Below are 12,495 nucleotides of genomic sequence, written 5' to 3'. Positions count from 1 at the left end.
TTATTTTCTGTCGATATTCTCTCGTGAAAATGTTATTTTCTGTTCTCCCATCAACGGCCATTGGGAAACCAGGCGTGTCGGTACATTAGAAAGTTAGTAGACTTATTTTTAATAGATCTTTACTTATCACAATAATAAAGACAATTTTAACACTTCTGTACGTTTTTGGTTTTATTTTTGTAAGGGAGGGGTCTCCAAAATATGGCCCGCGGGACACATTAGGCCAAGTGACCACGAGATGTTTCGAGCTCAGATTCGAGTCCGAGAGCGCGGCGGCTGTTACTGGTTATGTCCCTCGAATTGTCGAGACATCACAAGCAAAGATCACACGCCCGCCGCGAAGAAAGGTGCAATCAAAGATTATATACCTCCGCTCTACAATATTTAGGTGCAATGATGGGGCGGGAGGTCGGCGGCGGCGGAGGTCACAATCAAATATACTGTAGGAGCACTGCTCTATAATCTTTGGTCGGAATGGGACGTCTGCGCCTTATAATGTCCTATCGTTCCACTCTCCCTTTCCCCCTCTTCCTTCTCCCTCCCCACCTTCTCTCTCTCCCCCTTCTCCCTCTTACCCCTTCTCCCTCTCCCCCTTCTCCCTCGTCCTCCTTCTCCCCCTTCTCCCTCTCTCCCTTCTCCCTCTCCCCTTCTCCCTCTCCCTCTTCTCCCTCTCCCCCTCCTCTCCTCCCTCTCCCCTCTCCCCCTTCCCCCTCATCCCCTTCTCCCCTTCTCCCCTCTCCCTCTTCCCCATCTCCCTCCCCTTCTCCCCTTCCCCTTCTCCCTCTTCCCCTTCTCCCCCCTCCCTTCTCCCTCTCCCCTTCTCCCTCTTCCCCTTTCCCCTTCCCCTTCTCCCCCTTCTCTCCTTCTCCCCTCTCCCCTTCTCCCCCTTCCCCTTCTCCCTCTCCCATTCTCCCCTCTCTCCCTCTCCCTCTCCCCTCTACCTCTCTCTCTGCCTCTCTCCGTTCACTCTCTCCTCTCCCTCTCTCCCTCTCCCTCTCCCTCTCTCCCTCTCTCTCTCTCCCTCTCTCTCTCTCCCTCTCTCTCTCTCTCTCTCTCTCTCTCTCTCTCTCTCTCTCTCTCTCTCTCTCTCTCTCTCTCTCTCTCTCTCTCTCTCTCTCTCCTCTCTCTCTCTCTCTCTCTCTCTCTCTCTCTCTCTCTCCTCTCTCTCTCTCTCTCTCTCTCTCTCTCTCTCCCCCCCCTTCTCTTCTCTCGATCCCCCCTCCTCTCTTCTCACGATCTCTCTCCCCCCTCTCTTCTCTCGATCTCCCTTCCCTCGTTCCCCCCTCCCTCCCTTCCCTCCCTTCCCTCCCTCCCTCCTCCCCCCCCTTCCCTCTTTCCCTCCCTTAACTCTGCGTGAGAGTTGACAGCCCTGCTATGCCTCAGGTCCAAAAGAGGATATAAAGAAAATACTTAATTTTCTTTGCAAGAAGATTTTAATAAGCTCTATAGTTAAGGTAAATAGACATATTAGAGGCAAAATGCATCTTCAACATAGAGGTCTCTCCACACAACTGAAAACAATTGCACTTAAGTGATACATCATCCATTCTGCAGGCATGTAGTTATGATCATTATGTTTTCTTATTAGTTTATCCTAAATGATATTTCCTATAATTTCAGATGTCAACAGTGGGTTCAGAATATTCGTCGACAAGATCTCCTGCACCGAACTCCGGAGTACATGTCAGCCAAATGTTTTCTTTGTTCTTTACACTTTGAACTTGACCAGTTTTCCAACAAGCATTATGTACATTGTGTGAAATTGAGATTTGTTATCTGCACACAACTAATGCAAATGGCGATTTATTTATTATTGTATCTACGTTGGACGTTTTGCTCTTTGGTGTAAGCAGGGGTGCTTTGTATCATTGTGTTACATACGTTAAACTGTACATCACTTTCACTGGTTAGCTGATATGCTGAACAATGCAAACCTGTATATCTCGCGCACAGAATAATGTGAATTGTGTAAATCTTACCATGCATGTCGGAAATAAAATGTTAACCATGTTAATGGATTTCTATTATAAAATATTTAAAATTGAGTGTGTTGGAGCAATATCGGTTCCAGCCGTCAGTAACTGCAATGCCAGCCCACCAGCTGTCAGTGACTGAACTGCCAACCCACGAACCGCGAGTAAGTGAACTGCCAGCCCACCAGCTCTCAGTGACTGAATTGCCAACCCACCAGCCGTACGTGACTGAACTGCCAGTCCAATAATCCATTCAGACCACCCTCTCCCCCTGCTCTCTCACAGAGTCTGTCACCTGTTTTGGGCAGAATTTCTGGCAGTTTCTTAGCTTCCAGCCTGCCAGGTCTGAGTGATTGTACTGCATCAGTGACTGAGTATCTGGACTCAGTGATTGAACTGGCAGCCCAAGAATCTTTTCGACCCACAATGTCCATAAGAGCCCTCTGGAGAGCAGTCCCTTCCGCCCACAACACCCGTAATAGCGTAACAGAAAGTTGACCCACAAATGTGTCGTTATGAGACATTCACATTTTTAAAATCCATGTCTCGAAAAAAGCAAGAAGGTCCCCATGTTATTTGACCAACTCATGGGCTGAATTTAAATATTAAAGTATGTACGCACTAGCTTTTCTCCTAATTCCCTCTTCCAAATCATTAATATATATGGTAAACAGTTGCTGCCCCAACCCAAAGCCTTGCGGCAAAAAAATCCAGAAGATTAGTCAAACATGATTTCCCTTTCATAAATCCATGTTGACTTGGACTGATCATTTTACTGCTATCCAAATGCCCCATTATTACATCATTAATAATTGACTCCAGCATCTTTCACACCAACAAATGCGGACTGACTGGTCTGTAATTCCCCGTTTTCTCTCTCGCTCCTTTCTTGAAAAGTGGGACAGCATTAGCTATCATCCAATCCACAGGAACTGATCCTAAATCTATTGATCGTTGGGAAATGATCATATACGTATATATGTGTGTATAATATGCATGTATATGTATATATGCATGTATATTATGCATGTATGTGTATATATATGTATATCTATACGTGTGTATATATGTATGAATATATATGTGTGTGTGTATATATCTATCTATATATCTATAAAACCCTGGGGCCATCCGACCGACTGCCGACCGGCGCCCTTCCTGCCTTTCGATTCGTGCCCGATACTTGCAGATGTCCAATCGGAATGGCCGATGCTCGCAGATGTCCAATCGGAATGGATTCATTTGCATGTACGGCTGCCGGCTGCATTTCTTCCTTTGATTCATTGCCACGCCCAATCCAGACGCTCAATCTCCGAGATATTTTCCATTTCGGTAGAGATTTCGCTTTTCTTTCTAAGTATCCGCTCCTCATTTAATTTCGTCGTGTTGATGTGCACGTTTTTAATCAAATCCTTCTCCCCCCCCCCCCCCCCCCCCCTTCCACACCCAAGTATTTCAAAAAGAAACTGGCTTCTCCATTTACATGCCAGCTTCCAACACACTTCGAAACAAAGTTGCAAGACAGGAACATTCTGAACGTTTCACTGCTGCAGCAGGCAGGGAAGGTGCCATTCGATTTTTTTTAAATCCACTGCTGAGGGAGGCTGGAATCTTACTTTTGGGAACGGCTTCAGTTCCATTGGAAGAGACGGGTGCATGGTGGAATATTGGGTTGGGGGATCACACCATTGGGGGAGCAGACCCAACGGGTCTGCACTTGGTCTAGTATATATATATGCATATCCATATATACATATGTGTATATATGTATGTATATATATATATATGTATATATATTATATACTTGCGATATGTATATATATATATATGTATATATGTATATATATATGTGTGTGTATATATATATGTGTGTGTGTGTGTGTGTATATAAATATATATATATATATATACATTGTTATATTATATATATATATATAATATATATATATATATATGCATACATTATATAATTATATATATAATATTATATAATTATATATATAATTGCCTTCATGGTTTATGTACATCATCATCCTTCATAAGCCAAGTAAAGTTATAGCGATGCTTCAAATCAAAGTTGCTTCTGAACCATGGGAATAAACTTTATTATCTCTAATTTGCCTCTCACAAACAGACACACATTCATATATATATATAGCCTCTAGATTATATTGCTTTTCCCTACCACCTGATTATTTGCTTTTCCCTACCACCTGATGTAAGCGCTTTCGTATAACTGTCCACAAGATACTCGAGGATCTTTGCTTGATCTTTGCTTGAGATTACACAGCGGGAGGCATATCGGAAGTCGCGTTTGGCATAAACAAATGGCGGCCGTGACGTTCCATCACGTACTACACGTCAGTCCATTGGATTTCGGAGGAGTGGTTTATCTAGCTCCTCTATAATCTTTGGCCTCAACTACCTTCTGTGACAGAGAGTTCCAGAGATTCACTACTCTCTGTGTGAAAAAAGCTTTTCTCATCATGGTCCTAAAGGATTTCCCCTCTATCCTTAAGCTGTAACCACTTGTCCTGGACTTCCCCAACATCGCGAACAATCTTCCTGCATCTAGCCTGTCCAACCCCTTCACAATTTTGTAAGTTTCTATAAGATCCCCCCCCTCAATCTCCTAAATTCTAGCGAGTACAAGCCGAGTCTATCCAATCTTTCTTCATATGAAAGTCCTGACATCCCAGGAATCAGTCTGGTGAACCTTCTCTGCCCTCCCTCCATGGCAATAATGTCCTTTCTCAGATTTGGAGACTAAAACTGTACGCAATACTCCAGGTGTGGTCTCACCAAGACCCTGTACAACTGCAGTACAACCTCATGCTCCTATACTCAAATCAATTTGCTATGAATGCTAACATGCCATTCGCTTTCTTCACTGCCTGTTGCACCTGCAAGCCTACTTTCAGTTAGTGGTGTACCATGACACCCAGATCGATGACATTTCAGATGTTAATTGTTTGCTTCCGGATCTTCGCCCAAATATCTAATACCAGTCCAATTTGTGTGTTCAATAATCCGGTTGTAATACCAGAGATGGATGGGACGATGACCATAATAGACTAAATCGAATTACAAGAGCAACCTTTGGCATGGAAATAACACAGCTCACCAGACAATAGGCAATATACATTAGACAATAGGTGTAGGAATAGGCCATTCGGCCTTTCGAGCCAGCACCGCATTAAATTTGATCATGTATGATCATCGACAATCAGTACTTCATTCCTGCATTGTCCCCATATTCCCTTACTTCGCTATCTTTACGAACCCTATCTATCTCGCTCTTGAAAGTATCCAGAGAACCGGCATCCACCGCCCTCTGACGCAGATAATCCCACAGACTCACAACGCTCTGTGTGAAAACGTGTTTCCTCATCTCCGTTCTAAATGGCTTGCCACTGATTCTTAAACTGTGGCCCCTGGTTAAGGTCTCAGCCAACATCGGGAAAATGTTTCCTGCCTCTAGCGTGTCCAAACACCTAATAATCATATATCTTTCAATAAGATCCACTCTCTTTCTTCTAAATTCCAGAGTATGCAAGCCCAGCCACTCCATTCTCGCTATCCCGGGAATTAACCTTGTGCACCTGCGCCGCACTCCCTCAATAGCAAGAATGCCCTTCCTCAAATTTGGAGACCAAAACTGCACACAATACTCCTGGTGTGGTCTCACTAGCGCCCTGTACAACTGCAAAACTTCAAAACTGCAACTGCTATATTAAACTTCTCTTGTTATGAATGGCGACGTGCCATTCACTTTCTACACTGCCGGCTGTAACTGCATGCTTACTTTCATTGACTGGTGATCAAGGACCCCTAGATCCCGTTGTAATTCCACTCTTCCCAACTTGACACCATTTAGATAATAAACTCCCTTCCGGTGTTTACTACCACAGTGGAAAACCTCATATTTATTAACATTCAACTGCATCTGCCCAGTCTGCCAACCTGTCGAAGTCACCCTGCATTCTAAGAGCGCCCTCCTCACAGTTCAAACTGCCACCCAGCTTTGTGCCATCTGCAATTTGCTAATGTTACTTGTAATCCCTTCATGTAAATCATTTATATATATTGCAAATAGCTGCGGTCCCAGCACCGAGCCTTGCGGTACCCCACTAGTCACTGCCTGGCATTCTGAATCCTGCCATAAAACTGCAAATAATAACTTGTTGCTCTTAATGCTGTTCAGTGTTTTTCCTTCCTTCCCATTTTAAACAGATGTCTCCGAAGAAGAAATATAAAATCCAAATGCCCAGCAAAAGAGACTGATTTAGACAGCATTCGCAGAGATTATCCGAATTTGTACTCCAAATGTGATGATCTGCAGGACATAGTTAATGAGAAAGTAGTGGGCAGAAAGACATGTCATGCGTAGTTTGAAGAGCAAAAACCTGTAGTTTACAATGCCAACAATGAAAAGTTGAGGAAAAACAAGGTTTACAGATTTGCTTATTGGTTACAATATGGTGATGCCACTGATTGTGAGTTGCCAATGTCAGCAACTGATTTTCTGCATAACAACTTGGTCTATTGATAGAAATTCTAATTTATTTACCTATCTGTTACGGACATACAGCATATAATACAATAATATTAATGTTCTGATCTTGAAAATATCACATTTTTGAATTTTCTAGGCAGTCTGGGTGTTTATTACTATTTCCACCACAACGGTCAATTTTGTAACTAGCTACAATCGACAACTAACTAATTATATGCTTTAATTTTAGCTCATCCAAGTAAGATATTTTATATTTGTTCCAGAATACTTCAATCTATAATAACTGAAATTGTCTTTCAGTTCACTAAATGTTTAAGAAAGTTATAGGCTTTTGACTGATCACAGCTTTTGTGTTAAGTCAATGGAAAAGCAATAGGGAACAAGAACAAGATGCTAATTTCCGAGTATGAAAATGGCCAAAAGTTTTTTAAGACTGAAAGATATGAAAGTGAATTAGGTATCAATTTAAAGGTAATTTTATGCTTTATCTGATGGGATAAAGTACCGGCTTGTTTGTTAAAATCTCAACATTACATTCCTATATAAAGCACACAATCTGCATTCAATGCGCAATGGGTCAACTAAATAGAGCAGATGAAACCTGAACACTAAGATCACCCATTGTCGTCCTCAACAGAAGAATAGCAATAATTTCCTAAACGTTGAGCCTTGTTGGCTACTCTGGAATGTCAGATTTGATGGGATCTAGAAAATGCTAGCCGACTGGTTAGAATGGTGACGAGAACAAAGTGTGTTGGTGGAAGGTTGAATTTTTGACGGGAGTCCTGCATTTTCCATTACGGAGAGCACGTTACATGTTAACTATGACGGACAGTATGGTCATCGTACGGTTTTGGCGCCGCACTGTGCTGTGTGCATCGCGGATCGGATCCGATCCCATTTCTGTTTGCGGTTTTTATAAACCAATTGAATGGCATTGTAGAAGGTATGATTACAATGTTTACTGATCACTCTAATGTAGGAGCATTATAGGAACATTAGACAGCTAGGCAGCGGAAACGGCTATCAAAAATTACAGCGAGGTGCTGCATTTTTTCATTCAAACAAGGAACAGACATTCAAATGTATTTATTTATTTTATTTTTTTATTTATTTTATTTATTCCGAACAAGTAAAGACATTAAAGACATTAATAGTAACAAAATCGAAAGTATCAAACAATTGGACATTACAATCAATATTTACAAGCAATGAAAAGAACAAAAAGCAAATTTCCAATGTCCAACTCTGTGTCTGGACAAGCTCGAAAAGGAGAAGAAGAATAACTTATTAAATCTCACCCCTTTCCCCCAACACTTCTACCATATTTAAAAATCAATTAATTAATAATAATAATACTACCCAGACAATTTCCCATAATACCTACAGACATATATATACATACAACTATTATACACATACAAACTTCATATATGAAGTAACCAAACATTAGTAAACAATTGTAAAGCAATAGACAAACATTAACCCCCACTTGTCAACCATCCCCTCCATCCCGGTACCCCTTGAAAATTATTTTTTTATATATCATTTTAAAATGATTCATGTTTGTACATTGCTTTAATTCCTCGTTCAATTTGTTCCACACTCCCAGTCCACAAACCGAAATACAAAATGTTTTTCTAGTCGTACGGACTCTTTGTTTCTTAAAATTAAATATTCCTCTTAAATTGTAACCCCCCACACGCTCGTTAAATAATTTTTGAATGTTTCCAGGTAATTTTTTTTTTTTGGCCCTAGACATTATCTGAGCTGTTTTGAATGTAACCAAATTTTCTAATTTTAATAATTTTGACTCTAAAACAATGGATTCGTATGACCACGATACTTGGCATTATGTATAATACGAATTGCTCTTTTTTGCATCATGGTTTATGAGTGTATCGAATTTTTATAGTTATTGCCCCAGACTTCTGCACAATAATTTAAGTAGGGTAAGATTAATGAACAATAAAGAATGCGGAGTGATTTATAATCCAGAGCCTGCTTGGCTTTGTATAATACAGAGATAATTTTTGACAATTTTAATTTTACATGTTTAATATGTGATTTCCAGCTTATTTTATCGTCAATTATAACCCCAAGAAATTTATTTTCATGCACTCGTTCAACTTCCACCCCATTTATCTTTATACTTACTAGTTTATTTATTCTGCAATTACCAAATAACATTATTTTAGTTTTACTCAAATTTAATGAAATTTTATTCCTATCAAACCATATTTTCAATTTACCCATTTCTTTTATTATTTTATCCAATAGCTGTTTTAAATTCTCCCCAGAACAAAAAATATGTGTATCATCTGCAAACAAAACCAGCCTCAAGGCATTGGACACATTACAAATATCGTTTATGTACATGATAAATAATTTTGGGCCCAGCACTGACCCCTGTGGTACACCACAAACAATATCCAAGCATGTAGAATTATGACTACCCAGATTCACAAACTGTTGCCTGTTACTTAAGTAGCGTTTTATCCAGTCCAGTACTATTCCTCTGATTCCATACCTCTCCAATTTTTTTAATAAAATATCGTGATTAATTGTATCAAATGCTTTCTTTATGTCAATAAATATCCCAGCTGCATATAATTTATTATCAATGGCGTTTGTGATGTCTTCAATTGATTCTAATATTGCAAGTGATGTTGATCTGTTTGTTCTGAATCCATATTGACTTTCAGTGATTAATTTATTCGTTTCTACAAATTTATCTAATCTATTATTGAACATTTTTTCTAGTATTTTGGAAAATTGTGGGAGTAAGGAAACAGGTCTATAGTTTGTAAAATGATGCTTGTTCCTAGTTTTGTCTATTGGTATTATTTTTGCTATTTTCATTTGAATTGGAAAAGTACCGGTTTGGAAAGGTAAATTACAGATGAATGTTAAAGGTTTGGAGATCCCCTCAATGACCATCTGAACTAGCGACATGTCAATGTCGTTGAAATCGGTAGACTTTTTATTTTTACATGTTTTGACAATATCCAGCAGTTCTTTTTCTTCTACTGCCGTAAGAAACATAGAGCAGGGATCTCTCTCCACTAAGTTCTCAGGAGTTTCTCCAGATGTCCCTGGATCAGGGATTTGTTTAGCCAGGTCTGGTCCAACATTTACAAACAAATTATTAAAGCTATTAGCTACATCTTCCATATTGTAATTTTCCTTATCCTTATCAATAAAATACTTCGGGTAATTTGTTCACCCCGGACCATTTCTGATAATGCTATTAAGTATGTTCCATATTCTTTTTATGTTGTTTTTATTATCATCTAATTTCTTCTTATAATAATCTTTCTTGCTTTTTCTTATGCTGTAAGTTAATTTATTTTTGTACTTTTTATATTTATTTTCTGTATCTTTAGTTCTCTTTCTTATAAAATCTCTGTATAGGGCATTTTTTTGCAAGCATTTTGTAATCCCTTTGTAATCCATGGCCATTTAGTATATTTTGATTTTCTATTATATTCTTTAATTGGACAATTTTTTGTCATATAATGACTTAAAAATAGCAATAAATGTTTCATAAACACTATCAATGTCTCTTTTTTGGTATATTATGTCCCAATTTTGTACCAATAAATCATTTTTTAGTGCATTGATAGCTTCCTCCGATCTCACTCGTCTATATTCTGTTAGTTTATTTGGTTTGTTGTTCCTGTGGATATTATCATAAACTATAAAAACTGGCAAGTGGTCACTTATATCATTAATTAATAATCCACTTACTGTTTTATTTTCAACATCATTGTTGAATATATTGTCAATGAGTGTAGTACAATGGGAAGTAATTCTACTCGGTCTAGTGATTTTGGGAAATAGACTCATACTGTACATTGTATTAATAAAATCTTATGTAAGGTTGTGATGATTAGGATTTAGTAGGTCAATATTGAAATCTCCACATAAAAAAAAACTGATTTACTACTTGTTATTGAAAACATACTCTCCATCCAACCCCTGAAGATTTCAATACTTGACCCCGGTGCCCTATATATGCAAATAATGATTACATTTTTATTTCCACCATTAAATATTTCTATAGTTATACATTCATGCAGATTGTCAACCACAGTTGTCATATTATCTACTACCTTATAATTCAGAGTTGTATCCACATCTCTGAATTGAATGTCAATGTAATGAGGAGTGTTGTAGAGCAGAGATATCTGAAAATTGCAGGTAGGTAGTTCCTTGAAAGTTGCATCGCAGGTAGGCGCAGTGGTCATGAAGTATTTTGGTACATCGGTCTCTGATATAGACGTTGTGCTTGCATCGCTATGAATAGGACAATGAGGGAAATAAAAAGGGCAAATGCAGTCATTTACCCAAAGTAGGGAAATTAAGAAGCAGGAGAAATACGTTCAAGGTAAGAAGGGAAAGATTCAAGAGAAATCCGAGGAGATACTTTTTCATGCAGAGTGTGGTGAGTATTTGGAACAAGGTGCCAGAGGAAGTCGCCATGTCGGGTACAAAATGCGATAATGAATAGAAATTTGGACAGGTACATGGATAGGAATGATTTAGAGAGCTACGGGTCAACGCGGGCAGATGAGACTGGTGTGGGTAGGATGCATGCCCCTATGATTCTCTATAACTCGACGGCCCTATGTTCCTGTCAATTGCAAACTCACAGCTCGTATCTACATTCCGATATAAACCATTAATACAAGTAAGACAGAATGCCAGCCGTCATGGATGAAATGCTGAAAACAACTTTGGGGATACTTCCAATCATTGGTTAGTTAAGTCAAGAAAACATTGAGTCGGCCTGGGCACGGTTTACTGTGCAGTTTTCCTCACCGTGCAATGAATGATAATGTGTGATCGGATGGAAACTGCCCAGAAGAGACATTCTCTGTTGTTAATTGAATCGGAAAATTTCGCTGACGAGGAGCGTTGGCATCGGCTCCATTTATTTTTGTTGAGAGCGGAGGCTACCAGAAAGGATAGCTGGAAGTAGAGGAAACCATGCTGAACACAAACATGGTGAAACAAAGGAAGCATTGATAACAGTATTCATTATGACAGGGCATTGATTAAATTTAAACTATATAGTGTTTAGAGGATTGCGAGAAACGTGTATTCGGACATTGAGCGACTCCGAATGAGTGGTGGAGGCAGAAAATTCGCACAACATTTAGAACGTATCTGCGCGACCACAAGGATCGGCAATCTATGAGAAACTATTTACCGTGTTTATAATTTGTATGAGATAGGATGAATGCTTTATCTTTGGTGAAGATGAGAACCAAAATTCGGCCTCAAAATCACTGAGTTGCAATTTAATCTGAAACACGCTTGGATGACAGTGCAAAATATTACTTATTAACTTACAAAATTCTTAAGCGGTTGGACAGGCTAGATGCAGGAAGATTGTTCCCGATGTTAGGGAAGTCCAGGACAAGGGGTCACAGCTTAAGGATAAGGGGGAAATCCTTTAAAACCGAGATAAGAAGAACTTTTTTTCACACAGAGTGGTGAATCCCTGGAACTCTCTGCCACAGAGGGTAGTTGAGGCCAGTTCATTGGCTATATTTAAGAGGGAGTTAGATGTGGCCCTTGTGGCTAAGGGGATTAGGGGGTATGGAGAGAAGGCAGGTACGGGATACTGAGTTGGATGATCAGCCATGATCATATTGAATGGCGGTGCAGGCTCGAAGGGCCGAATGGCCTACTCCAGCACCTAATTTCTATGTTTCTATGTTTCTATAATTTGCTGGGGCAACCCAACGGGTCAGGCAGCACCTGTGAATGAATGAATAGGGGATATTTCTGGTCAGGACGCTTTTTCAGTCTCAGTTTACGATGGTTGGAAGTAATAGTCAGCAACCTTTGGCTGTGCCTAACTGCATACAGAGCAGAAGAAAGATTCAACGAACTAATGGTAATGTATTGAGGATGAATTGCCAGACAGATTGAGCATGTGAAGCCAGAGGAAGACCACACTTGGTGTATTGTGTGGAGTATTGGTCGCCAATATGT

Source organism: Leucoraja erinacea, unplaced genomic scaffold, assembly GCF_028641065.1.
Source record: "Leucoraja erinacea ecotype New England unplaced genomic scaffold, Leri_hhj_1 Leri_1277S, whole genome shotgun sequence".
Lineage (NCBI taxonomy): Eukaryota > Metazoa > Chordata > Chondrichthyes > Rajiformes > Rajidae > Leucoraja > Leucoraja erinaceus.
Note: the sequence above shows the minus strand (reverse complement) of the source record.